The 6,445-nt window shown below is 34.6% G+C and overlaps 1 long non-coding RNA gene across 1 annotated transcript; it reads left to right on the plus strand.

The window, feature by feature from the left end:
- Positions 1–1,877: 1,877 nt before the first annotated feature.
- On the plus strand, positions 1,878–5,897 carry LOC134805463 (uncharacterized). The gene is made up of 2 exons (XR_010146290.1): positions 1,878–2,525; positions 2,802–5,897. It is a non-coding gene; the product is annotated as an uncharacterized LOC134805463 (long non-coding RNA).
- The last annotated feature ends 548 nt before the right edge of the window (positions 5,898–6,445 follow it).

Genomic DNA, 6,445 nt, shown 5'->3' on the forward strand with positions numbered 1-6,445 from the left:
AACATACATATATTGACTGTACGCATTATTATTCGTGAAATAAGGAATACATATTTACTTACACATAAAACAAGTGACTCTGTGCAATAGCGGATGCGAGATAGATGATTCATAATAAAAATGAATCTCGATAGCGATGCTAGCATGATTACATATTTTCTATGTTGATGACCTAAATCTGTTTACATTATAGAACTTGCATGCATCTCCCAAATAACTATTCTCACTTGACTTCGGTTCGGTCCCTAGCAACAACTCTTACTTACGTTACGAGTACCGACGAGTACCTACCTATACCTGAGTACTATATTTATGCTCTTATAACTTTTTTATCAAAATCGTTTACTGATCATTCTGCTATACATACCTACATCAATTATATTACTATTTATTTAATCGTATGGCTACAAACGGGCACTTATTAACTTTTCATTATATTAGGGTGGAACGTTACTAGAAACTGAGCGGAAAGTCTAAGTGATCTATAATCAGATATTATAATCGTAAAACTGGATTAAAATAAATATAAAATCATTAAATTGAAATATTATAGGTAGATCAGTTTTTTTACAGTAGTTATTTTAGGGTTGTCCTACAGAGTTATTTATAAATTCATTCATAGGATCTACTTGCTAGGGCTGAAACAAACTGTAGGTATCTTAAAAACGGATAAAGTGAAAAATAATGTGCGTAGTCTAAACAATTCCCCGTTTGCATAAAACTCCTTCTTTCTGTTTCACTCGATATAGGTCGAATTATTAGCACGTACGTAATTACGTACCTACCACGACTGCTCTGCCAAGAGTAATTCGACGGAGAAGAGATAATTGTAGATTACTGTAAAATATTATAATTGAGAGCTTTTATTTAAATATGAACTACACAAATGTATATGTATGTACTTACTTCCAATTTCAAAAATCCATTTGCTCGACTTATCGGCTTGACCGCTCACCCCTCGCATTACTCGTATAAGTAAATTATATTTCCTGATGACACTTTTTAATGAATGTAGCCGTCCGCATCTGTTACGGTTGAACTATTAGCTATGTTTCATTGACAGTGTCAATCGTTTGTTGACTCGTTACGATCTTTCTTCTGAAAACTTTACTTATTATAATATTTTTTAAAGCCTGCAGGGATACTTTTCGTTGTGTGGCTTTTAAATTGCTGCTTGCTATAACTGTAAAAATTAAATAATAATATCAAACAAAATCAGTGCAAATCAATTCAAAATGAATGTATTAAATAATTCTCATTCAAAATCATCATTAAAAGTCAATAATATTTATTCTACCAGCCAACATGGAAACAACTCAAAATTGGCATTTGATTACTTTGCCCCACATGTGGATAAAGTGCAACTTTCTCATCAGTTTTTAAACAACCAAGAGAGCCTTTACCAGCTGGTGGTGAAAAATACTTACCTACTTCGTTGAGTCAGTATCGCAGCGAACGCACAATGGTCTTAAGTGCCATATTTAGACTCTACTGGCGCTTAAGTCTTTTGTGCCAATTTCCGCCATTTTTGTAAAAAACGAAACGGCGGAAAATTTCTACCTATTAGAATCGGTTGAGAAATGCGACCTGCAAAGGAGAACATCCGGACATACTCGTACGAAATTATTTTTCTCCAAACTGAAACGGAGACCTTCGCAAAGCTTGGTGAATTAAACAGAGAACTCTTATGCACAGTAATAAAGTATTATATTTAAATATTACATTATAATAGCCAAACCAAAACCAAGACGCCCCTGAGACGGCACTGTTACCATGACGCGACGGTAGGGCGCAGAGATTTTGCCAGCGCTTAAGGACTGTATCGTTTATTATGAATACAACTTTACTTAGCCGTTTTTTCTGGTATTATATTTTTATTAAAAAATTACACATATGGGCCAAAATACTTTTTGATGCCTAAAAACTGGTCCCTCCGAAAGAATAATTAATTTTATGGGATATCAGTACAAAATTGCGCAAAAAGTATACTTATATCGAAATATAACATTATTTTCTAACGCAGAAAACAAGATTTGACCGGGAAAATATGTTATTTTTCCTAAAATTGCGGTAACAACGTTGTAATTTCTTGGTAACGCAGTCGTTCTTAGTACAAAATATTGCTGTCCTTGAGCACTGTGTCAAGATGTACTTAGCTATTTCTCCCAATATTTCCTAGGTGGCGTTGAATCTTAAATGTCCCTATGAAAATGTAACATTTGAACCTTATTACAACGCCAATAGATATTTTTTACATTAAATAGTTCATGGAATAAAAAAATATTTAGTCTGTGTCCCCAACAAAGAACAAAATCGTAACTACCTTGCGTTGCTATATGAAAATAAACCTTAAAGTGAGTGTGTTACATTTTATTTCACTTCATTTCGTTCGACTTATTGTAACTATTAGAACGAATGATAGCAACTGCGCGGGGGGGAGACCGCTAGCCGGATCAGTCGCGTCACAGTCGTTGAGAGAGGTGCGTGTGTTTATTGCGTGGCCGCTGAGTTACCGCTGTCGAAAGGTACGTACTGACGATATTTTACATTATTATTATTTTAATACGCAGTTAGTCATGCTTTGTTTCTGTCAGTGTTAGAATATTTGCATTTTGTTATTCTTTTTAGTGAATATTTACAACGCAGTCAAATATTTACAACTGCGTAACTGCTACACTGCGTTACTAGAAAAAAGTAACGCAGTTGTTGTAAAGGTAACGCAGTTGCGTTTTTTATTATTTTTAATGTTAGAAATATGTTATTAAGACCGAAATGCAAAAATACTCTTTCTTTCTTCACAGAAAGAAGCTTCTGCACTAAATGGCGTTAACGAACGCAGAAAAGCAACGTCGTTATAGGCTTAAATTAAAGTTGGACCCTATAAAAAATGCTGAAGCCAAAAAAAAACATCTTGAAAGGTACCACGCAAATAAAAAACTTGTAAAAGATATGACAGAGCGTGAACACAGAAATATCAAGCGTAAATGGAAGACTGCGAACAAGAAACGACGAGAACGTCAAAAGTGTGCTCAACAAATTATGAACATTACACCGGCGTCCAGCCCACGGTCAGGAACTCCAGTTTCACCGAGATCTAGAGGCCGAAAACAAATACGAAGAGATCGCTCTGCAGTTTACAGAAAAAATCTGAAAATTCAGGAAGAACTCGAAAAGATGAAACGGCTGTGCGATAAATACAAAAAGAGATACCAACGAGCTAAAACCACAATCAAAGACACGAAAAAAATAAATAAGCTTAACCAAAACAAGTATTCAACGATATCTAATGCAATCAAAGACCATTACAAAAGCTTGAAGTCAGTGAGAGAGAAGAAAGCCTTAAAACGAATTTTCCAAGGAGAAGGCATAGCCAAGTCTAGAATGAAGATTAGTATTATACGCGAGACTTTGGGCATTGATCAGATGAAAGTGATGAAACGACAGAATAACCCTTTAGGGAAAAAGCTTCTGGTTGATAATATTAAAAGCTTTTTTGACCGTGATGATGTTTCTAGAGCTACGGCGGGTAAACGGGAAACTGTCACCTTTAAAAAAATAAAAATGCAGAAGCGCCATTTACTGGACACGATGAAAGGCCTATTTCGTTCATTCAAAAAAGAAAACCCAGAACTGAGATGTTCTTATTCATATTTCATAAAAAATAGGCCTTTTTACGTAAAACCGCCTTCAGTTGCTGGAAGAGAGACTTGCCTATGCAAGACACATACAAATGCGCAGTATATTATAGATGCTCTTCACAAAACAAGAGTCCTTGCCACCTCAAACATGAACGAACTTATCGCTAGCACAGTATGCTCGACATATAACAAAGCTTGTATGACTGGCAATTGTAAAGATTGTAAGACAAAAGAAATACTTTTTAGGGAAACAACAGGTAATCTCGGATTAGTGAAATGGGCTCATTGGATAAGGAAATCGGAAATGATTGAAAAATCAGGCAAAAAAGTAAAAGTTACTAAAAACGTAAAGGAAATAGCTGAAGGAACAGTTGAAGAATTGATAGGAAACTTAAAACAGACTTTGATACTATTAAAGAAACATATTTACAACATTAAAATACAGTACAAGAGTTATCGAAATGCTATAGATAATTTGAATAATAACGAAGTCGTTCTGCATGTCGACTTTAGCGAAAACTATAACTGTAAGCATTTTGAAGAGGTGCAGTCCCACCATTTTGGCGGATCAAGAAAGCAAGTAACTTTACATACGGGAGTTATGTACACAAAACCTGAAGGACATGACAAGCCAACTGTAAATTCATTTTGTACCATTTCTGCGAATAATTCCCATAACCCTGCCTCCATTTGGGCACACCTACATCCAATTATTCGCGAAATACAACACAACAACCGTCACATAACTACAGTTCACTTTTTCTCCGATGGACCAGCTACTCAATACCGGCAGAAGCAAAATTTTTATTTCATAAGTCACAGACTATTCAGCGAATACAATTTCATCCGCGTTACATGGAATTTCTTTGAAGCTGGTCATGGAAAAGGCTGCTGATGGCGTTGGTGGCTACCTCAAACGCACCGCAGATGAAAAAGTAGCTGCTGGTTCCGATATTTCTGATGCAGAAGCTTTTTATTACACTTTGAAGGATTTGAGCAAGGTTCGAATGTACTTACTGACTGAAAGCGACATTCAAATCGTTGAAAAAGCACTACCTAAAAACCTAGTGCCACTCCAGGGTACTATGCAAGTACATCAAGTTTTTACTGACACTCCCGGTGAACTTCAATACAGAGACCTCAGTTGCTTTTGCGAAAGGGGTTTTTGCCGTTGCATGAATCCAAAAACATATCAGCCTGTTACTGTTCCTGTCATTAATACACTTAGACAAGATATTCTTTCGTTTGAATTGGATGAGGAATCAGTCCTAGATGACATTTCTAATGTCGTTGCCGTACCTAGAAGATCATATTATAATACGGTTTATTCCTCATCTTCCAACTCTGACGACGAACCTTTAGCAAGATTTAGCCAACCATCGGTTTCTAATATAAACGAAATGCAGCTGATTGAAAAGGAAAATGTTCATCCTTCAAAAATATCTGACGGTGTCCATGTTTTAATAAAAGTGTCTTCTGTCAAAGACAAACACTACACCTACCTCGGCGTTGCTAAAAGTGAAGTCGATGAAGAAGGAGACGTAAAAATTATGTTTTACAAGATGGTAGATAAAACTGGCAAAAGATTCAAAGCAGTGGAGACTGATATTTCTTACGAGCCTTACGATAACATCTTGGAAATTGTTCCTAACCCTAAAGTTATCGTAAAAGGTAAAAGGGTATATTTTCATTACGATGAAGCAATTAACGTATATGAAAAGTAAGACTGAATTATTTGTATTAAATTTGCTAAGTTTGTTGTTTTTGAAGTTATTTGAGTTACTTGATACTATATCACGTCATAAGAAGTAAAATTTTGTTTTGTTTTATCATTATAACAGATCTCTATAGAAAGTACTAAGTATAGTATGTAAGAAAATACTACTGTGTTACTAAGCTTACTACTGCGTTACTTTTGTGTCCCTTTGATTATTGTAGTAATTTCAGTAATACATGGGCTTCTAGTGATCTTAAATGCCTGAACCTCTTACGTACGTATTATTGATCAAAAGTGGAAGGTTATGCCATTAGGTGGTATTCAATATAAGTTGTTTTTTGTTATTAATAGGAAAGTTTAAGTTTTAAAATGACACTTTGGTAACGCAGTAATCTTAATTATTAAGAATACTCCATGAAACTGATTATTTCTGTGATTTAACTTACTAAGAGCTAAATGTAAGCGTTACAGTTTAAAACTGACATATTGAAAAGTCTGATTGTGCAATTTTAATAAAAAAAGTTAATTTTGTAAAAAAGTAACGCTGTTGTTTAATTTCTTGACACCTTGATATATTAGTTGCCAGAAATATAATAAACTCATTAAAACTATCGCTGCAGAGGTATGTATATTATAAATCGAACTATAACTAATCTATATTTACCTAAAAAAACAAACAAATTTAATATTTTATTTTTATTTTTTATCGAAATTTGTATGCTCGGATTAGGCATTAAAAAGTATTTTGGCCCATATAGTTTAATTAGTGCTTTAATAATAAGTAACATTTCGTCCTGGGAGATCACGTAAAGCATATGGTTTGGACAATATGTACCCAATCCTCCCGAGTAACTAATACAACGATTTTGGACAAATACTACAAGAAAATTAACGGTTTGCGAACAAGACGAGATATTACACAAAAAAAATCGTACTATGTAAACAGCAATTACATATGATTCGTAAAGCGAAACATCTGGGCATTAGTCTAATCATTTCTTTTAGTTGGAAAAAAAGTTTTGGATCTGTGCTTGGTGGCCTTTTAGAGAATATGGCATGTTACTTACGACAACCCCGACTTTGGTATACA

Source organism: Cydia splendana, unplaced genomic scaffold (genome assembly GCF_910591565.1).
Source record: "Cydia splendana unplaced genomic scaffold, ilCydSple1.2 scaffold_116_ctg1, whole genome shotgun sequence".
Lineage (NCBI taxonomy): Eukaryota > Metazoa > Arthropoda > Insecta > Lepidoptera > Tortricidae > Cydia > Cydia splendana.